The following is a 23839-nucleotide window of genomic DNA, read 5'->3' on the forward strand; positions in this document are numbered from 1 at the left end:
CCCTAAAGACATGTTAAATGTCCTACACATCAGAAAAAATAAATCAGAAGGGAGTGCCTTACCAGGACCAGTCTGGGATTACATATCAGCCTAGCACACGAACCCCACCAGCCCACATATGATATTGCGAAAATAGTCTTATCACATTGTCTCCTGACCTTTCCTCTTCCACTGACAGTAAAATCATCCCCTGACCATCCCACCCCCACCAGCAGCAGCCTTATCCCCATATATATTTCTCACCTCTCTTGCAGGACACAAACTGTGAGGTTGGAGATGGAGGGAGAGTGCCTTTCCTGCTCTCCTCCTATCTCCCTCCATACTCTCAGGGGGGTGAAGAACCTTTTTATTACCACAGCCATGTCCTACAACCTTCTTAACCTCAGAACTGCACCATTGTTCGTAAAAATTCCTGTATTCTGAAGGGGTTAAGTGTCAAGTTAGGTAGACAACAAAACAGACCTTACCTCCACCCACACCACTGTTTCTAAATACTTGGACGATCCACTGTAAATGACGGCCCCCAACTGAGTGATGGTCCCTCACCTAAGTGCATTAGGCCTACTTAGCGGAGACAAATGAGGATGTCAGATAGACTGAGTCAAAATCACAGGATAATGACAACTACGGAAGAAACAAATGCAGAGTAATATACCAAGCAGGATGAAAACCAGGAGATAACGTCAAAGGCAAAATCAGCCTTCAGAGGCAAATTTACCAACAGACAGAAGGTCAGGAATCCACATAACACAATCTAGGCAAGTGAGGCAAGAAGACCAATCACAGGCAACTGTGGCCAGCAGTTGTCTCTTTAAATATCCTGCTGACAGGAAGCACATGTGCTAAGTCTGATGGGTCAGGCGTCCCTGCTCCCTGATAGACCGATCAGCCCCACCGTCAGCTGGGCTGCTTGTCACAGTAATTGAGTGATGCTGATGGTGCAGCGTAATTAGGCTGGAATCACTACAGGACAGGTCAGTACATGACATTAAGGACCTGTGATGATGTCATCATAGGTCCTTGAGCCCCCCTAGCTTTGGAACTGCACTGATGCTGTAGAGTTTGCATCATCAGTGCAATTCCTGTCTAATGTCAGATGGCCCACGGACAGACCGGCAGCACAGATTACTAGTCCGGGTCTGTTCCTGATCAACATTCCTTTGCCCTGTAACACAGCAGAGGCAGCAGAATATGTGGATTGTCTCAGCTCCGCATTCAGTAGATATCCAGAAGCAAGGAACAGGGTAATGGCATGATCCATAGTGGGCCAGATAATAGGAGTATTCTATTGGTGCATGGTGGATGCTGGGCAGGAGTGAGAAGTGAGCAAGGGATTCTTTTGAATGGTGAGAGAAGCCCAGGAAGAAAGTGGGCAGAGCGATCATAGTCACATTTTAAGCACAAAAGTGCCCCCAGAGTAATTAATCACTTATGGTTCAGCAACCTGTAGTCTACTCCGCTACATTATGGGACCAGGAGAAAAGGAGCACGAGCAGATGGAGGTATTTGGAGAAATAGTGCACAAGTTGAGAGGGAGTCCATTATTGTATTCAAGGGACTGGTTTATAAAATAGGAGTGGCTTAAACACAAAGGGGGACATTTATCAAACTGATGTAAAGTAGAACTGGCTCAGTAGTCCATAGCAACCAATCAGCAACTAAGCCAGTTCTACTTTATACCAGTTTGATCAAATTGTTTGTGGTCCATTCCACGCACTGCAGTCATATCTCCCCTGAAGACAATTTCAGAAAAATGACTTTTTAAATAAATGTTGGGATGTTACAATCATAATCAGCTCCCTTTTAAGGGGCAACCTGCTCTACCCCACAAAAATAAAATAAAAAAATTGGATATGAATTGTATCTTTATCTGTTTGTGTGACAACCAACATGGCTGCAACTAGTGTTGAGTGAATCAAAGTTAACAAAGTGGACTTTGATCCAAATTTCTGGAGAAATTTGATTCGTCATGTAAGCAAATTTCCTGCAACTTTGTGGTAACAGATAAATTTTTCTTGAAATGGCGGTAAAAAAAAAAAAAAAACAGACCCATCTTGATAGAAGAAAACACGCCAACTCTCGAGCGCTCTGACATGTGGTGGCCGTGCATGGTTACGTCAGTGCACTGAAAATGTGGCACATTTCTTCTATCAATCTGGCCGACATGGCCTCTCTGCAATCAAATGGTTGAGGTGAGTATGTACTTTTTTGTACCCTCTGATTTACCCCTGAAAGGCCTCAATATGACTTTCAGATGCCTCAATAATAAGTGTTGAGCGCAGCATCAGAGGGGTTCAATAATGGGGGGGGGGGGGGGGGTTGATCGCTGCATCCCATCATTGCAACTGCTACATGCAATGAGATTCATGATGAAAAACGTTGTAACAAAAAATATATATATTGCTGGAGTTCGGTGAAGCAACTGAATCAAATTTTTGAAAACTTCACTCATCATTTGTTGCAATTACATATCCCACGTAGGTTCTGATCAAGTATTCTCAGAGTTCTTGACTGGGGTACAGTCTACAGCCACAGGATATAAGAATGTCTCTCATTACCTGAAAAGTCAGCAAATATATTTTTTTAAAATAAATATTAAAAGAACACCTGACAGGTAACCCTCACCAACGAGGCAACTGATGATACAAAAAGTAGAACAAGAAAACAGCACCTTCCGTGCGGCTGATTCGGCATTTGCTGAAAGGGGAGCGTTTAGACGCTTTGTCATGAAATCAGTGCAAGCCATTAACTTCTGTGAAATATTTTATGTCCCCAAAATGCAGTGAAAGGGATTTGTTTCAGTTTTTATCTCCAGATGTATTATTAACGTGGGTGTAACCGAAGAAAAAAAAAACTAGAAAGGTATTGTGAGTGAGAGATGAAAGGGGACTGTCACACTCGCTCAAGAAATAAAGCAAGGATCATTGATCAGGTTGTTAGAACTCGGGCTCCTTTTTACCCAGCGCAGCAAAAGCAATGCAATTATATAAGAAGTAATTGGGATGTATAAAGATGGATCAGGGCAGCCTCTGAAAAAAGGCTGCGGCTGATACAACAAAGGCAAAAAGCAGCTTATCCAATGAATTTTATGACGGTCCACTACCCTGCCACTTGAGTCTCCTTAAAGGGGGTCATCCAATCATTTTTATCCACTGTATTAGGAATAATAATAATATTTATTTATATGGCGCCACCATATTCCGCAGCGCTTTACGATTCAGAGGGTTCATGTACAAAACAAAAGACATCACAACGTAACTGGCTAATATACAACTGAAATAGGAAATTCTGAGTTAAGAGAGGGGGTTGCAAAGAGAGTGATTGCAAAGAGCCTCCGTTACTCTGGAGGACCTCTCCTGTCCTGTATTACACAGACAACCCATTGAGGTGAATGGACACTGTGTAATGCCTCATTTCCCCTGTGGTGGCACTGCAGGGAAATCAAACATTTTCAGCCATGTTTCCCCATAGATCACAGCTGATCTATTTGTGGTATAACCAGAAACCTGGCACTCAACTTGTTTATCATATGCACTAGGTCGGGGATTGGGCTCCAACAAGCCACTCTGTATTGGTCAGGGTATTTGGTTGGGGGCATCATATTGAGACATGCCCCAGGTGAAGCAAACACTTCTGCTGTCCTCTCTCGCACATGAACATATTTTCTTTCATGTGTCTGTTCCTTTTTTTTTTTTGCGGACCATATACAGAACCATTCATTTCAATGGGTACACCAAAAAAACTGAAGTTAGTCCATGTGCATTCCGTTTCCATATGTCCGTATTTCCGTTCTGCCCAAAAAATAGAACATGTTCTATTATTGTCCACATTACGGACAAGAATAGTACTGTTCTATTAGGGGTAAGCTGTTCCGTTCCACAAAATATGGAATACACACGGACATCCGTATTTTTTGCCGATCCGTTTTTTGCGGACCACAAAATACATACGGTCGTGTGCATGATGTACATTTTCTCTCTCTATACTGGTAATTTCTTTCTAGTGTAATGTCTCTATCTTCCACTCCTTTTCCCCTCTCACAGCATAACTCTCACAAAGTCACAGCAAGAGAAAATGTAGCTTCATCCCTTAAGTTCCTCTCTAGGGTTTACAGGTTTTCACTATGACTGAGAAGGTTTCTGAACATTTACATAGAGCTTGTAGGCATGGAAAGGGGGACTACAGGCTAAAGTGGACAGATAAATGTCTTTCCTTACAAACTGCTACAGGGAGCTAAAAAGTCAGGTAGATGCCACCTCTACTGGATGAGACATGTTACAAAAAGAGATGAGTGAATTTCTTAAAATTTGATTGTGGTTCGAATTGGTCATAAATTACAAAGACACACATTGATTTCATGGCGTATAATAAAGTAATTTTCCCAGTGGTAGCACTGCAGGGTAATGGAGCAGTTCCTGGCAGGCTCGCCATAGATACCAGCAGATCATTTCCATCAACAGGTCGTCCTGTGATCAACTCATTTTATGGAGATATTTCTGACTCTGACAAACTCTTAAACTCTTCCACCGATGAGACTAATAATATGGCTACCTACAGTAATAAGGCTAGGGTCACACTAGTGATCACAACTGATCAGGGGCGTAGCTATAGTGGGTTCAGAGGTACCATTCGACATCGGGCCCCAAAGACCCTTGTGTCACATAAGACACTGGTATTATAGAAAGTGTATGCTGGTCAAGTTACACCTCTGGCTGGAGGGAAGGGGTTAGGTCAAGAATTTGGCATGGGGAAGGGGGGTGCCATTTTAATTTTTGCCTCCCCCTGGCCACTGAGGAAAGGGGGACCCAAGCTGAAGTCTTGCACCAGGGCCCATGAGCCTTTAGCTACGCCTCTGCAACTGATCCTATACACTTCTATGATGCCAAGCTGGATGACGACAGCTACAGATTACATGTCTTTATTTGACAGGATCAATTATGATCCGTTTATTATTTATGGTCGAGTTCAGTGGGTGAAGCGAAGACCCAAAGCAATGTGAACGGTCGAGCAAAATAACGTGCACCTATAGAAATGCACACGACAATCTTTATTTACAACCTGAAGAAGTCATTACGGACTAATCTTCTCGGCTTTGTTGCATCCGCCCCTACTTTCTACTCCCTGCTGTCAAATAATTAATCAGCAGGGAAAAAAAATACATTATAAAATCAAATAAATGCTGTAAAACATCTTTAAGATAAAGTGTCAGAAAAGATGTTTAACTAATTGTGTGATGTGCAGCAGTCGAATTCCTTATTAATCCGCGACTACAGACCTCCTGCGGAGGCTCCGTTTTTATGTTTAAGGAGATTAAAGCTGCTGAACCTTTCCGGATGATGAAAGTGATGATGTCAGAGGAGCCAAGCATGGAAAAATATTCTGTAAACGCAAGGGCTCTAATCAAAAATAACTGGTACAGGACTCAAGCTGCCGATTTGGAAAGGTACTCAAAGAGCTAAACTCTATCGATCTACAGCACTAAGCCTCTGGTCACTGAGCATTTCATTTCATCCCACGTCTATGTAGATTACACGTCTGTGTGCCTAATTTTAGGTGCCTGCTTTCAATAAGTATGGTCGAAACCCCTGAATTTAATAATTAGGAAGAAAATGCACACAGGTTAGGCCATAGATAAAGGTATGATGTGTTTACAGTTTCAGACCTCCCAACTTTTTGGACGTTCGAAGAGGGACATTTATGTTTTGTTGTGTGAAAGATCCATTTTTCCTGCATATTTATACACTTCACTAGTTACATAGTTACATAGTTCATACGGTTGAAAAAAGACAAACGTCCATCAAGTTCAACCAAGGGATTGGTGGGGACGCGAATCCTAGAAGGAAGTGAGACTCTGATTTCTACACGTTTTTATAAGCATTAATATTTTTTACTTTTAAGAATTCGTCTAAACCCTTTTTGAAACTGTCCACTGTTCTTGCTGCAACCACGTCCTGAGGAAGTCTGTTCCACAGATTCACAGTTGTCTCTTACAAAATAGGGCAAAAATTATCTGAACATAGAAATTTTGAAAATACAATAATACACAAGGCGAGCTCTAATATACAGAAAGGAACCAAACACTTTCTGGATCAATATAGTAAATACAGTAATGAAAATCTATACCTCAAAGGAAAAAGAGGTGCATTTATGGAGCAAAGATGGACATAGGGACTTGGGTCAAAAAGAGGGACACTTGGGAGGTCTGCAGTTTATGTGTCTTTCTAAGAAAAAAAAAAAATGTACGGGCAGCACAGTACGTTCATCAATTGGGCACTGGCCTCCGGTCAACCTAGTCTATCAGCAATGCAAATAGTAAAAAAAAAATAATAATAGGCCGATACTATAGACACTCGTACACATTAAAGGATTTTTAAAGAAAATAACTGTGGGCAGTTGTGACTTTGGGCAGATATCATATTCAATAATTATCCATCGGCCATAATTAAAGGCGTAATTGCACTGCTGAATTCCGGTGATGTTTCATTAAGTACTTTTCTTGGACTTCAATCTTCTTCTTTTCTGAAGTCACAGAAGTCTCATTGCAATTACCAGGCCATTACAGACAGCAGGAGGTGCCCGTTCTATTAATACAAATGATTAATCTTGTAATCTCGTCTGCATGATGGAGTGACAGTAAAAATAGACCATTAGTGCAAATGAAATAATCTTGTTTTGAGTCACTTCACCTTTAATCGGAACAAGCTTCGCAGCATGGAGGGGAACAATGTTTAAGACATATTCAAAGCACATTCACTGCATTCTTCTTTTATTAAAGCCTCGTTCACATTTCCGTTTTTCACTGACTTGTGCTATCCCCATTGATTTAAGTGTGCCTGTTCACATTTCAGTATCTTTTTACTGACTGTGGGTCAGTAAAAAAATCACGGTGGACATGCACTACTTTGAGCCGTGATGCAGACTAAGCACGCCCATGGAAGTCTATGAGTCTGTGAAAATCACTGACGCACATCCGTGTTGCATCTGTTTTTCACTGAAGACTAAAGAGGACTTTTCAAGAGATCCAGTGATGCACATCGGACTCTCCATAGAGCTGCCAGGCAGAGGCTTCCACCCAGCAGTGAGCCCGGTGACATCACCAGCACTAATGGGCGGGTTTTAGCGCTGTCCTAGCCTGTAAAACGGCTAAGGAAGTGCTAACGCTTGCCCATCAGAGCCAGTGGCGTCACCAAACATACTGCTGGGTGGAAGCCTCCGCCTGGCACTGTGTTATTGTAAATAAAAGAGCCTTTGCCCTGCGCGATTCAGCGCAGGGCAAGGGAGCACATCGGAGTATGAAATGCTCCAATGCTAACATCAGGGGGGGTGCCTGGCTAAAATTATGGGTATGTCCGGGTTCAGCTCTGAACGTGGCCAACCCCTTTAAGGAGCAGAAAAAGGGCATTATTTCTGTGTGGGGACACAAAAGGAAACACTATAAAAAATGTGAGTCGCTTAAAGGAATACTTTCTGTTTGGAGACTAAAACGAGCACTATTACTCTTTAGGAGGTACAAAAGCAGGGGCATTACCATCTGATACATTATGGATGGAGTATTTGTATAGTTTGTGAAAAGGGTGGGCAAGGGTGCTGGAAAAGCAAGGAGTCAAAAATGTCTGAGGAGTAAGCATTTCAGAAGGACTCCTAGCTGGAAGAAATCTTCATGGTGGTCTGGGCAAGATGGAGAAGAATAGGGAATGGGAACAAACACAGTCAGAGAGGTTTTCACCTGAGAGTCTATGCCTTTTGCTGTACTATATTTACATGGTACAGGTGGTATTTGGTACTACTGCTGGGAGTAACATGGGTGCTCCAGGATAGTGTTTGGTTGCTGATGAGCAGGAATGATTGCAATTGAAACATATGTAGGTTACTATAGTTATAAGCTTTACTGTAGACTGCTTTGAATTCAGACTGAATGCAAAGGTAAAATTAAAGGGGTTGGCCCACAAAAAATATTCTACAGTTTTCAAACCAGCACTTGGATCTGAATACTTTTGTAGTTGTATATAATTGAAAATTTTGTATAGCCAGTGAGTTATTCAATAAAAAGTAACTGTACAGCGCCACCTGCTGTTTGTTGGTTTTCTTATTTCTTTGACCTGCTCACTGAGAAGGTCGCACATGCTCAGTTTCATCCTTGCACTGCCTCCTGAGCTGTTATGGGGAGAGCACAGACACGCCCCCTGAGCTGTGATAGGGAGAGCACAGACACGCCCCCTGAGCTGTAGCAGAAAAGACCCTCCTCCCCTTAAGCTTTCAGCTTGATGTAAATCTAACAGGGATGAATGTGGAGATCCCTGGATCCATGTGAGGGTCAGGGCTGGTTCTAGCTTTGTTCTAGATTGTCATGTACTATATGATGTCTGATTTTTGTTTTTAACAATAGTCATAGTAAATCTGTCTATTGTGATGGCAGGAAAATGAATGAACAGAGTAAAACGTGTCAAACATACAAAAAAATATATAAAAATACAAACAAACAGTAGATATATTTTTGAGGTATCTATGAAGACAGGAATGGATCATGAGCAGCTGCACATTATTTTCTACCAGTTCAGGAGTTCATTAGCTGTGGCCCGCTTTGATTAGCCTGCTCTGTACAGTCATATTGTAGGTGTCAGGGTAATAATTAAACATGATGCAATTAGTAGCTGGTAGGATGATAATGTTTATCATTAAATCTGACAAGCCGAGCTGTAGTCCTATTCAGGTTAACAGGCAGCATCACTTCAACATGACAGGCAATTTACTGTGCGCTGACCAAGCTGGCATGCTCCAGCTCTGATTCACTTTATTTAGAAGTTAAGTTCAGAAAATATATATATAACAGAGCCAGTGGCATAATTAGAATTGACTGGCCCCCCAAGCAATTTTTTTCTAGGGCCCCCTGTTGCCAGCAACTTCTTCACAACCCTCTCCTCCCATGCAACCCTCACTCCTGCTGCTAGTCAAGATCGCCCTTTCAGACCGGGCTCGGCAGCTGCTAGGTCCGTTACCTACATTATATACCGTATTTCATTTCACTGTGTATACTGTTACTGTATATGATGTCATTGTAAAATACTGTTGCATGGGCCCTGACAAAATAATCCTTTATTGCTCCTCCTGAGCCTGAACAGAGCAATAACTTACCAATTATACAATAAGTAACAGCCCACACCATAGCAACATATCCTATAGGACTATGCACCACATGATGCATAACTTATAATATATATATAACTGAACTGGTTCTACGGGTTCTGGATTTTGTCCGAACTTCTCACAAAAGTTTGTATTCAGACGCAACCAAATTTTTTGTCATTCATTTTTGAGAACGAGAGAGAAAGAGTACCCCTTAGAGATCAGATATATATTGAGAAACATACAATTTTCTTGGCTAACTAAGGTAAAGTTGCCGAATTAAATTTTTCAAAACTTTGCTCATCTCTATCAGATTAGGAAAGCTAACTTGAATATCTGTCCCAGAAACCCAGAGAGCCATTGCCTGGCCTACAATACTCCACACACATACTATGCGCTCTCTGTAATGAGAAAGAGTAATCCCTCTTGCATGAATATAAATTGCCAAGAGACCTAGAGTAATATACTAAGCTCTCACTCTTGCTCATTCTCTCATATAATGTTTTTTTTTTAAATTAGTCAAACCTGAAACGAACCCGAATTTTAAAAGGTTTGCTCATCTCTAAATGATATCACAGTATACAAGAAGATATATAACTTACATCGGCTGTACATATATAATTATATACAGGAGATGCCCAGGTTATACCAGCATGCTCCATATCACTGTATACAAGAAGATGTATAACTTATACCAGCTGTACATATATAATTATATACAGGAGATGCCCAGGTTATACCAGCATGGTCCATATCACTGTATACAAGAAGATGTATAACTTATACCAGCTGTACGTATATAATTATATACAGGAGATGCCCAGGTTATACCAGCATGCTCCATATCACTATATACAAGAAGATGTATAACTGATGCCAGCTGTACATACAGTACAGACCAAAAGTTTGGACACACCTTCTCATTGAAAGAGTTTTCTTTATTTCCATGACTATGACAATTGTAGATTCACACTGAAGGCATCAAAACTATGAATTAACACATGTGGAATTATATACATAACAAAAAAGTGTGAAACAACTGAAAATATGTCATATTCTAGGTTCTTCAAAGTAGCCACCTTTTGCTTTGATTACTGCTTTGCACACTCTTGGCATTCTCTTGATGAGCTTCAAGAGGTAGTCACCTGAAATGGTTTTCCCTTCACAGGTGTGCCCTGTCAGGTTTAATAAGTGGGATTTCTTGCCTTATAAATGGGGTTGGGACCATCAGTTGCGTTGTGGAGAAGTCAGGTGGATACACAGCTGATAGTCCTACTGAATAGACTGTTAGAATTTGTATTATGGCATGAAAAAAGCAGCTAAGTAAAGAAAAACGAGTGGCCATCATTACTTTAAGAAATGAAGGTCAGTCAGTCCGAAAAATTGGGAAAACTTTGAAAGTGTCCCCAAGTGCAGTCACAAAAACCATCGAGCGATACAAAGAAACTGGCTCACATGCGGACCACCCCAGGAAAGGAAGAGTCACCTCTGCTGTGGAGGATAAGTTCATCCGAGTCACCAGCCTCAGAAATCGCAGGTTAACAGAAGCTCAGATTAGAGACCAGGTCAATGCCACACAGAGTTCTAGCAGCAGACACATCTCTAGAACAACTGTTAAGAGGAGACTGTGTGAATCAGGCCTTCATGGTAGAATATCTGCTAGGAAACCACTGCTAAGGACAGGCAACAAGCAGAAGAGACTTGTTTGGGCTAAAGAACACAAGGAATGGACATTAGACCAGTGGAAATCTGTGCTTTGGTCTGATGAGTCCAAATTTGAGATCTTTGGTTCCAACCACCGTGTCTTTGTGCGACGCAGAAAAAGTGAACGGATGGATTCTACATGCCTGGTTCCCACCGTGAAGCATGGAGGAGGAGGTGTGATGGTGTGGGGGTGCTTTTCTAGTGACACTGTTTGGGATTTATTCAAAATTGAAGGCATACTGAACCAGCATGGCTACCACAGCATCTTGCAGAGGCATGCTATTCCATCCGGTTTGCATTTAGTTGGACCATCATTTATTTTTTAACAGGACAATGACCCCAAACACACCTCCAGGCTGTGTAAGGGGTATTTGACCATGAAGTAGAGTGATGGGGTGCTGCGCCAGATGACCTGGCCTCCACAGTCACCGGACCTGAACCCAATCGAGATGGTTTGGGGTGAGCTGGACCGCAGAGTGAAGGCAAAAGGGCCAACAAGTGCTAAGCATCTCTGGGAACTCCTTCAAGACTGTTGGAAGACCATTTCAGGTGACTACCTCTTGAAGCTCATCAAGAGAATGCCAAGAGTGTGCAAAGCAGTAATCAAAGCAAAAGGTGGCTACTTTGAAGAACCTAGAATATGACATATTTTCAGTTGTTTCACACTTTTTTGTTATGTATATAATTCCACATGTGTTAATTAATAGTTTTGATGCCTTCAGTGTGAATCTACAATTTTCATAGTCATGAAAATAAAGAAAACTCTTTGAATGAGAAGGTGTGTCCAAACTTTTGGTCCGTACTGTATATAGTTATATACAGGAGATGCCCAGGTTATACAATGTACACATGATTTACCCTGCACACGTGAAAATGTTGTAAAATATTGCAGCTTATAAATAAATACAGAAACCTGGTATCAAAATAAACAAAGAAATCATATTCTTCCCCATATGACAAGTCGGTAATATTGTTGGAGATGCTGTACTTTCCAGGATTGGAGCTTTTTTTTTTTTTTTTAAATGGGTCATTGTAGTAATTGAGTATTGTTACATCTTATTCCAGCACAATTAAAACTATTTATGTATTGAATTATTGAGCTTGTGCCCCGAGAGACTGGAAACATGAAGTTCATGGGAGTCTTTCACTTTAATTGCCAATTTCAGAACCGTGCAGCAAGTCAGCGTAACAGATACACCAGGAAAAACTAAGAGTGTGATCAAAAACAGTAAATTTGAAGCATATATACTGTACAGACATGGAAATCACAATCCACCATCTATCTGCAGATACATTTCTGATATCCTTGTATTGATTAGGTACACAAAAATATACCTCTGTTTGCAAGCAAGGTTCAATACCTGGTTTATCAATAAAGACAAATTCTTCGGAAAATATAAATTAACTGCTAAGAAATACAAAAATGGCAGCACTTTTTGGAAGTGTGGGAAGTACGACTGCCGGTTCCAGGAGGGAAATAGACTGCAGTTGATGGTATTAATAGGATGTGGAAGTACAGTGCAGGGGAAGAGAGGGCGGAGGAAGGAAAAGACGTGCAGACATTAGCTAAAAGGAACGGGCAGAGCTTGGCTAAAGTGGGAGCTAAACAAGTTTACCAATTCCTCCCATTAATCCATACATTAACACACCTTTCCTGTAAGCATGGGCGCAGAATTTAGAAAGTGCAATGTCAGAAAATGGCCCCTTGGGCTCATCAGAGGATATGAATTTGAGGACTACCCTACTTTGTTAAAGAGCCCATGCACGCACTCAGATCTTTGCATAGCGATTTTTGTAGTCCTCATTAAAAAATATCTAATTGGTTATTTGTGAATAATCTTATAGGAAACATTCCCTAGTGTTAAGTGATTGGTTCCAAATAGAGAAAAGAATTGATTTGTCTTATTGGCAAGAGTTCTTCACCTTTGAGGGGCTGTCATCACAGATGTAGAAGCGTCCACCTGCCTACTGATTAACAGGACTAGACAACTCCCCTGGCCCTGGCAATGTGGTACCTGCGCTTCTGCATGAGTATCGGCACAAGTACGGAGGCTCTACTTCCGCTTCGAGCGCATCGTCTGTTCATCTGCCGCTACCTGGATGTCTAGCAGTTCATATGCAGTTACTTCTCCAGTACCGGAAGCAGAGCCTCTGAGCCAGCACCACTACTCAGAGCAGCTGTGCAGGCGTTAAGATTGACTGGACTAGGCAAGATGTCCAGCTTTGTCAATAAACAGGCAGGTGGGCGCTTCTTTACCTGTGGGTAAAACCCCTCATAGGTGAAAAACTCTTGCTAATGAGACAAATCAATAGAATTACTAGAATTCATTCACTCATCCCTAGTTCCAAAGTCACAACCAAACTGGGGTTGTCTTTTGATATTGAGATGTTAGTTACTATACATTGAGCAAAAACATACAATGACATAGTTTCAATAAATACTTTTTTACTTTAGAAGTAGAACCTGCCTGCTGCCTGAGGGATGGGAGCAAAGCTGTATCTATAACCCATTTATATTTATAATGCATTTCCTGAAAACCCACACTTGGAAATCATCTCCCTGTGAGGAAGAGAAAGGATACTTCTCTAAACGCGTTGGATTTTCCCCCAATTTTAGTTTTCGTAGCTGTGCTTAGTTGACCTCCCCCCGCTCCATACCGGAGCATGAGCATCAAACAGGAGGCGTGCTGCCGGCCGGGGCATGCTTCATCTGAAAGAAAGAACTAAACTGCCTCTAAAGGACTCCGGGATTGAGCCAAGCCATTGGCTGGACTATCAAAGGAACAGACCCCGAGAGAAACGAAGGTAGGAGTGATTTATATCACAAACCAACTGCACAATTCGCATAAAGGAATATTGGATGTGGTGGAATCTGATGAGTATTAGGGAAAATTAATTCTTCCCTGACTGCAGATGTGGAGGAAATGATGACTTGGGCATGTTGGAGTACCTTTTTGTTCTCAGGGAGATTAGCCACCTAACAGATATGGCATTGCAGCAGATTTCTACCCTTTCCCACTCAAAAACATGTGGAGCCGATTATGCATGGGTATAGGGGAACCCGGAACACAACTATGAGCCAAACAAACATTCATCCAACCAGTATGTCACGTGTATGGCCAGCTTAACTTTGCCTTTTAGGTTGGGCTGTAGAGAAGATACCTATAGACATTAGATTGTGGCCAAAGATAACACAAAATCACTCATCAGCCAAAGATTTTTTCTTTGCCTGAATGGCAATTCCATATTATGAGAATGGGGCTGAGCTGCATGCATGTGATAATGGAAGTCATGTCACTGGTCTAGGGTTAGCAGTGCTCACAGTAGTGTAGGGGCCTTCTCAAACAGCTGATCAACAGATGTCCTGGGTGTCGGACCCCCATCGATCAAATGCTGATGACTTATCTAGAGAATAAGTAATCAGTTACAAACAGATGGATAACTCTTTTAAGCACTCAATTATTTCTGTTGAAATCAATTGAATATAATATTGCAACATGGTAGAAATACCCTCAAGGAAATTACCCTTGACAGGCTGCAATTAACATAACTGTTAGGTCTGCAGTTCATGTCCACTGCTCTCCAGCTGTCATGCAACTTACCATGCCACCCAACATCCTGGTCACCGGTGTCCTCGCTATGTTGCAACCTCCATCATTTTACCTGCTCTTAATGTGCATACAATCTTTAAAGGGTCAATACACTGAGTCAATAAACTCCTCAAGCAATGGCTGGGGGTCCCTGGGTATTTAAAGCACCCTCTCCAGGCAGAGGGTGCTTGAGCTTCATGTTTCCTTGTTACCAGCAAAGGTGTCTGGCAGACTTAGTGGTTTTCTCTGGAAGACTTAGGGTACTTTCACACTAGCGTTTTTCTTTTCCAGCATAGAGTTCCGTCCTAGGGGCTCAATACCGGAAAATAACTGATCAGTTTCATCCCCATGCATTCTGAATGGAGAGCAATCCGTTCAGGATGCATCAGGATGTCTTCAGTTTAGTCTTTTTGACTTTTCAGGACAGAGACAATACCGCAGCATGCTAGGGTTTTATCTCCGTCCCAAATTCCAGAACACTTGCCGGAAATGCCGGACCTGGCATTTTTTCCCATTGACATGCATTTATGCCGGATCTGGCCCCGAGTGTTCCGACAAAAGGGATCCGGCATTGCGGTCTGCACATGCTCAAACAGCAAAAAATGTGAAAAAAATAAATGCCGGATCCGTTTTTCCGGATGATACCGGAGAGACGGATCCGGCATTTCAATGCATTTGTCAGACGGATCAGGATCCTGATCCGTTTGACAAATACCATCAGTTTGCATACGTTCTGACGGATCCGGCAGGCAGTTCTAGCGACGGAACTGCCCACCATAATCCTCTGCCGCAAGTGTGAAAGTAGCCTTAGTTTTAGTGTTTCTCTTGCAATTTACCTGCTTTATTCAGCCGGTGTTCCCGCCGGGTACCCATCCTGCCTGTGTATTCCTGACCTTACAGTTCAGCTTTCAGTTCAAGTCCATGTTTAAGTTCTCCTAGTCTGTCTGCACTACAGTCTTGATTTCCGCTTGTTCCTGCATCCTCTACCCCATCTGCAAGCTCTCCTAGTGTCCTCAGTTCAGTGTTGTAAATTTCGGCAGTTCCAGTGTTAGAGACTGTTCTGACTGCCTCTACAATTGTGGTTTTTCTGCATCTCTGACTTCCAGCCAAGTACAATCCAGTTCTGCCGAAACCTACATAATCTTAAGTAACTGTTCAAACCGTGCTTGTGGTTTTGGTACGTTTTCTGTGCCTAGTTGGTATTAGTAGGTCATCTGCCAACTATACTGGGACTATCCCAGGAGGTAGCCGACTGGCTTCTCCCCTACAAAGAAGTCCAGATCCCTGTTAAAGGGTGAATACCAGGGGAACACTAGAATAACGCCCTCAGGATTTAGCCCAAAGCCAAACCAGTTAGTTGGCACAGTTGGTCTACACTGACTGATTTGTAACAACAACTAATGGATGGCCACACAGACATCTATAGAGTGGATTTCTCATGACACACTATCATAAAATCATGTTTTGAAAAGCTTGTCATCTCATCAAACTCATATCAGGACATGTTCAACCAATAGTGATGAGCGGCAGGGGCTATATTCGAATTCGCAATATTTCATAAATATTTTGTAGAATATTCATAATATTTTAGCAAATTTCAAGATATCTGAATTATTTTATTGAATGCAAAAAATTGGCAATGTAAAAATCGCGTAATGCGAATTCATATAGCGAAATACAGGTGTTGGTCACTTAGGCTACATTGTTCAAGCTGCTAGAAGTTTCCTGAGACTGGAGAAAATAGAGAAACGGCAGAACATTACAATAGCTTTATATGCCGATAGAGTCGAGTGCTCCAATATATTCGCGATTGCGCTAATCGGTAGTGATTAGAATATTTTTTCGCACTACGAGCAACTTCACATTTTAGCAGGTCTGATACAGATTACTGATTAGTGCACTAAGTATTGCTGTGAACTTGACATTGCTTCCTTCTCATTTGCCCACAAGCAAGAAGCAGAGAGGAATTGTGTGTTCAGATGGAAAAATATAACGAATATATAGCACTATATTATAAATATTCGCAAATTCTCGAAGTGGCGATATTCACAATAAAAATTCGCTATTAGTGCTCTACACTACCAACCAAGAAGAAAGATAAAAAAAGACACATCTGACCATCTTTTTTCAGCTTTACTATTCTGCTTTTTTAGGCAATCCTCAGTTTACCAAAGGTGAACCTACACTTTAATGGATCCTAAAATCTATTTCGGAGCAGAGAACAGTGCTTTTTCCATTGGGTCAAGTAAAGATCAGATATTACTTTACTGGTAAAGTATTCTTGTACTTTGGAATTTGTACTCTATATTGTACTCTCATTCTATATTTAAACTCGGAAAACTAAAATGCATTTTCATTGTTTTTTTTTTTGCAACAGATGAGCCTTAAGTTAGTCTATGCTTTTTTGCCTTTGGCCTGAACATTATGCCTATAATGGAATTTTTTTTTTATTACCAATCAAAAGGCTATATACTTTACAGCTAATACCCATTTCATAGAAGAGCCTTCAGGGATGGAAAACTGTAACTATTCTCCGAAATGTTATTTACACTCTCAAAATGTGATAATGCATTTTCAATCTGTGGCATGATCTGCATGTGAGAAATGCTAATTACGTTTCAACACCAGAAAACTGACGGAACGTTCTCCGAAGACCGCAGTCTGTAGGTTTAGAGTCAAACATCCTTCTAGGAGACAAAAACAGAGTTTGCTTTTCGACATCATGTAATTGTCCGCACTCAACCTCGGCATTTGAGGGCACAATAATATTGCCATCTGTATATTAGCCACAGTTGAGTTTGATAGACTCTCTGACATACAGATATTGGAGGGAAAATTAGAACATTACAAGTAAGAGCTCTCGATGATAATTGCTGGCACGGAGCGGTCCTCCAGTGGTACTGCAATATGGAAAATTCACAAATAGTTGTATTTATTCAGAATGAAAAAAATCTATTGAAATAGTCTAAATGACTGTTCATTAGTAGAAATGTAGAATTCTCTTTGCCAATAGGGCTGTGCACTGGGGTGTATTTTATGTTGACCTTTTTTTAGATTTTTTTTTTTTTTATAAAGAGAGACCCAAGTAGGAAGCTGATAGCAAAAGACTATATAATGAGACATAGCCTATTATATACATATGAAATCCATTAAAGCTGTTCTCTCATGAAGACAATGATTGAAAAAAAATAAAAATAAAAATAACAGGTCCAGCTTTTATCGCACCCAGCAATCAGCTCTTTTTGCTGGAGAAAGCTACTGCTGACCACACATGATTCAAGCAGTAGCCGCCATTCAAGTGAATGGTCATCCATATAGTGTATTGATGTGCTGGATCTGTAGAAAATCTTTTCCATCATATACGTAGAGAACAACATGGTTATGTCCTACAAGGTTCTGATGGGACAAGCCCTTTGATACAGTCCTGATCAAAAGTTTAAGACCACTTGAAAAATGGCAAAAAATCTTATTTAGCAAGGCTGTATCCTAACAAGGTTCCAAGTAGAGCTTCAACCTTGCAACAAGAAGAAATGAGAGCGAGACAAAACATTATTTGAGCATTTAATTTAATGAAAACAACGAAAAAACTGAAACAGGCTGTTTTTCAGCTGATCAAAAGTTTAGGGCCACATGCCTTTAAAAGGCCAAATCTGTGCAAAGATGTGGATTCATTGTCATTTTCTGTCAGGTAGCCACATGTTGTGATGGCAAAGGCAAAAAAACTCTCCCTTTTTGAACGTGGTCGGGTTGTTGAACTGCATGAGCAGGGTCTCTCACAGCACGCCATCGCTGCTGAGGTGGGACGCAGTAGGACAATCATTTGGAATTTCTTAAATTCTTAAATGATCCTGAGGGTTATGGAACAAAAAAGTCAAGTGGAAGACCCAAAAAAATTTCATCAGCACTGAGATAGAGGATCCAATTGGCTGTCCGTCAAGACACTGGACGATCCTCGACCCAAATGAAGGCCCTTACTGGTGCTGACTGCCGCCCCATAACCATCAGACGGCATCTGAGACTGAAGAGCTTCAAAAAAAAAAAACTCTTCAAAGACCTCGTCTCCTTGAACGCCACAGAACTGCTCTTTTGGACTTTGCAAGAGAGCACCAAACATGGGACATTCAAAGATGGAAGAAAGTTTTATTCTCTGATGAGAAAAAATTTAACCTTAATGGTCCTGATGGTTTCCAACGTTACTGGCACGACAAGCAGATCCCACCTGAAATGTTTTCTACATGCCACAGTGGAGGGGGCGCCATAATGGTCTGGGGTGCTTTTTCCTTCAGTGGAACAATGAAGCTTCAGAAAGTGCAGGGGCGTCAAATGCCCGCTGGCTATGTCCAGATGTTGCAGAGAGCATTCCTCATGACTGAGGGCCCTCGTCTGTGTGGTAACGACTGGGTTTTTCAACAGGACAACGCTACAGTACACAATGCCCGCAGGACAAGGAACTTCTTCTAGGAGAATAACATCACTCTTTTGGCCCCGGTGCGTGTTCCCCTGATCTAAATTCAATTGAGAACCTTTGGGGATGGATGGCAAGGGAAGTTTAAAAAAATGGACAACAGTTCCAGACAGTAGATGGCCTTCGTGCGGCCATCTCCACCACTTGGAGAAAGGTTCCCACTCACCTCATGGAAACTCTTGCATCAAGCATGCCGAAACAAATTTTTGAAGTGATAAACAATAACAGCGGAGCTACTCATTACTGAGTTCATGTTTGGAAGTTGGATTTCTGTTTTGGGGGGGTTAGCTTTTTTTGGGAGGTGTTGTCCTAAACTTTTGATCAGCTAAAAAACAGCCTGTTTCAGTTTTGTCTCACTCCCATTTCTTCTTGTTGCATGTTGAAGCTCTACTTGGAACCTTGTTAAGATCCAGCCATGCTAAATATGATTTTTTTGCCATTTTTCAAGTGTTCTTAAACTTTTGATCAGGACTGTATCACACATAGCCAGGAGAAACCCCTCTGAAATTTGGGTTATACCCCTAGCTAAATTAACTGCCCTCTTCTCCCTAATTCACAACCTTCATGGTTTCAAGCCAGTTCTTCTGAATTATAAGCCTTCCTGGTAGGTTGCCCCCAGTAGGGTAAATGAATGACATAATAATGAAGAGATCACTCTTTGGAGTAAAGTACTCGGTCCAAATATGATCACTCATCCTACTTTTTCTCTGAGTTGTCCAGTGCATTTAGAAGAAGCCCTATAATAAAACTAAATGTGGTATCCTTCTTGTTACTGAGGAAGTCTATCAAATCTCTTCTTGGCAAAAGATGGTTTCAACCTTGGTCACTCTTCCCATTCCGTAGGAATCCCCATCTCTTGCGACCTTAGGTAATAAAATGATGTTTTGTTTTTTTTTTGTTTTTTTTTATTGACACGTCATTTTATTGGATGGAAACCATAAGATATAAATGTTTATGCGTGCATAAAGAATACAATGCAACTGACATGTATAATGGACCTCATTCAATGTATGGAAAATACTTATAACCATGATGATGCTTGATTTGTATCTGTAACATGTATTACTTGTTATACTTCAATAAAACGAGTTTAAAAAAAATAAGTCAATGAGGTCCCCTCCAGTCCATTGCGTCTGTGGCCCACTGTATCTAAGAACAGCGCAGGCAAGATGGCCGCCCCCATAATTATATTCAGGAAATAGAATTTTATTTTAAACTGCAATCAGAAAATAAAAAACGGAACAGAAAACGAATGTGTGTCCTTATCTGGCAGAAAAAAAAATTATAGTCAATACATTCCCTTTAAGATGCTATTTGTCCTCATGTCAAACATCAGAGTGAAAAAATTATTCATTAAAGGGTTGTCCGAAAATCAACACTCATTACGAGAGACGGGGGTCATGTGTCCCTCCTTTGAACGCTGACTTGACGGAGAGACCAGAGATCAGCACCTAGCACCCATGGATGATAATTGTGGGAACACCCCTTTAAGGCACCTCAGAACTTACAGGACATAAAGGATCAGTTGCTAACGTCTTGTGCCAGATGCCACAGAGGTCTTGGGAGGTCCATGCCATAACTGGTTGGACCTCTTCTGGTGGCACAAGGGGGACCGGAGGCAGATGGCAGTGAGCGGTCTACATGTACTCACAGGGATTCATCATCTGCTGCTTATTACACACTGTGCTCACTAAGAGGACATGGAGGGAAATATGGTGCAACCTGCACTCACTGCGTGTATGCAATATGTACCGAGAGAGAGAGGAGATACACAAGAGACATTGTACCCTGCAGATGGATAGACAACTACTGCGCCAACATATTCACTTCTGCCTCTGTTCACATTTATGTATAAAGTAAGGCGGTGGCTCACTGTGGACGGAACTCAGGAACAGGTGCTGCTAGCCCAAAATGAGGGACACCCACCCTCTGAAGCAAAATGGATTTAAATAGTTAAAGTGATGGGCGAGCACACTTCATTTGGATCATAGAATAAAATTTAATTAAATCACAATGTTCAAACGTATCGGTCCAATTAAATAAAATACAATAAAATACAATATTAATAACAATTCAATCATACACGAATGAGGATAATGAAAGGGGCAATTGATTCATATGAACCCTTTAGGTCTGATGTGACCAGAGTGCTAGACAGCATTAATGTCTTCTCAAATCCACAGATGTTCTAATAGTTTGGATAACGTTATTCCAGCATCAATATAGATGAATATGTAAAGATGTACAGAACAGTTCAGTCTCTGGTCAACTGGATAACTCAGATTAGTTCAAAAAACACATGTAGAGACGTTGGGTGCAGATCTTGTGCACCTATTATTATATGGTGATAAACAGTCCCGTAGCTACTGTACTGATTTGGCTTGTGAGTTAAATAACTCCTTACCTCCCTCGTTGTATGCGGTCGCTTGTAGTCGCTTTCAAACGTGAGTCGGGCAGCGCGGGATGCTTCCGGCGTCTTACTTCATTCAGCTGCAGCTGGCTTACCCGAAGTCTCACGAGATTTCCAAGCGAAATTACCGTCCTCGAGGGAATACAGTATGCCTTTGGTATCGTCGCAATGAATATCAGAGTCCTGTGATCTAGTTGTATAGCATGGCCATGCTTAAGGTGCTTTTCTTACAGGTGTGCGATCCGGCCCATACGCGTTTCGGGAACACTCTTTCCCTTCATCAGTGGTCACGCCTCACCTGTTGACCTACTCCTTATATATCCTGGATAGCACCAAGAAATGGACAACTGGATTTCTTATTTCCTGAATTTTCATGCGTTTTAATACATGCGTTTTTTGATGCGGTTTTTTTCTACTTATGCGTTTTTCGGCCCATACATTCAGATTGTCAATCTAAACATAACTATGTAATCAGAATTAATAAAATCGATTGCATATGTAAGTTATAGAATTATTAAGTTCTCTTTGTCTGTGGGATCATTCCCATACCATTCTATATTCCTCTGCTTCGGGTTCTATCCCTTTCATCATAAATGAATAATAATAAAATATTAAGATTAGACCTTTTATTAAAAATAATAAAATAGAATATCAGATAGCTCCGTAATGTATTAACCAATTGTCAATATTTTCCATTTTCATTCTTTACTAAGGATTTCAAGTGAGAAAACTAGACATAGGGATTGCCATTTTTCTAATGATTGATATCATGTGAGGGTCTGTGTAGTAAAGGGCTGGGGGCCCCCGTCCGAGTACAGGACGCTGTGCCGATCAACGGCCAAACAGCGGCCTGCAGTCAGTTCAGGGGCACCCAGCCTACAAAAACCCGAACAATTCCAGTTCTGCATTTAGACCCGCTGGTATCATTGTTCCAAATTCATATATGCGTCTCGATTCTAGTTTCGACATTTGTTTGATATAGTTGCCTCCTCGCCAATGTCTCTCTACCTTTTCCAGTGCCATGAAGATTAATTTGGAGGGGTCTTTATTATGTACGTCCCTGAAGTGTCTCGATAGACAATGTTTGTCATACCCCTTTCTTATGTTGGCTACATGTTCTGCCAATCTCGTTTTCATGGGACGTTTGGTTCTTCCTATATATTGTTTCTTACAGGGACACTGGATCAGGTAGATGACACCGGTAGTGTTGCAAGTGAGGCAATCTTTTATTTCCCATTTATGTGTATTTTGGGTTGAGGAGATTGTGGTTGTTTTCTTGGGTGTAGGATTAATTTTACAGGCCATACACTTGCCACATTTAAAAAAGCCTGTAAGCTTCATCCAGGTCCCCATAATTGTATTTTCTTTTTTCTTTGATTTTACAGAGGGGGCTATCTTTAAACCTAGATTTGGGGCTCTAGTAAATGTCAAAGACGGTATATTTGGCAAGAGATGACCTATCACTCTATCTCCCTGAATATGATGCCAATGTGTTTGAATGATTTTTCAAAACATTTTTGGAACAATGATACCAGCGGGTCTAAATGCAGAACTGGAATTGTTCGGGTTTTTGTAGGCTGGGTGCCCCTGAACTGACTGCAGGCCGCTGTTTGGCCGTTGATCGGCACAGCGTCCTGTACTCGGACGGGGGCCCCCAGCCCTTTACTACACAGACCCTCACATGATATCAATCATTAGAAAAATGGCAATCCCTATGTCTAGTTTTCTCACTTGAAATCCTTAGTAAAGAATGAAAATGGAAAATATTGACAATTGGTTAATACATTACGGAGCTATCTGATATTCTATTTTATTATTTTTAATAAAAGGTCTAATCTTAATATTTTATTATTATTCATTTATGATGAAAGGGATAGAACCCGAAGCAGAGGAATATAGAATGGTATGGGAATGATCCCACAGACAAAGAGAACTTAATAATTCTATAACTTACATATGCAATCGATTTTATTAATTCTGATTACATAGTTATGTTTAGATTGACAATCTGAATGTATGGGCCGAAAAACGCATAAGTAGAAAAAAACCGCATCAAAAAACGCATGTATTAAAACGCATGAAAATTCAGGAAATAAGAAATCCAGTTGTCCATTTCTTGGTGCTATCCAGGATATATAAGGAGTAGGTCAACAGGTGAGGCGTGACCACTGATGAAGGGAAAGAGTGTTCCCGAAACGCGTATGGGCCGGATCGCACACCTGTAAGAAAAGCACCTTAAGCATGGCCATGCTATACAACTAGATCACAGGACTCTGATATTCATTGCGACGATACCAAAGGCATACTGTATTCCCTCGAGGACGGTAATTTCGCTTGGAAATCTCGTGAGACTTCGGGTAAGCCAGCTGCAGCTGAATGAAGTAAGACGCCGGAAGCATCCCGCGCTGCCCGACTCACGCTTGAAAGCGACCTACAAGCGACCGCATACAACGAGGGAGGTAAGGAGTTATTTAACTCACAAGCCAAATCAGTACAGTAGCTACGGGACTGTTTATCACCATATAATAATAGGTGCACAAGATCTGC

The 23839-nt window shown here is 41.3% G+C and overlaps 1 protein-coding gene across 4 annotated transcripts in view; it reads right to left on the reverse strand.

The window, feature by feature from the left end:
- The window catches only part of DIAPH2 (diaphanous related formin 2), a 1273340-nt gene that overhangs the window by 462438 nt on the left and 787063 nt on the right, over positions 1–23839 (reverse strand). The gene's annotated exons all lie outside the window — the stretch shown is intronic.

This window comes from Bufo gargarizans, chromosome 9 (assembly GCF_014858855.1).
Source record: "Bufo gargarizans isolate SCDJY-AF-19 chromosome 9, ASM1485885v1, whole genome shotgun sequence".
NCBI classification, from domain to species: domain Eukaryota; kingdom Metazoa; phylum Chordata; class Amphibia; order Anura; family Bufonidae; genus Bufo; species Bufo gargarizans.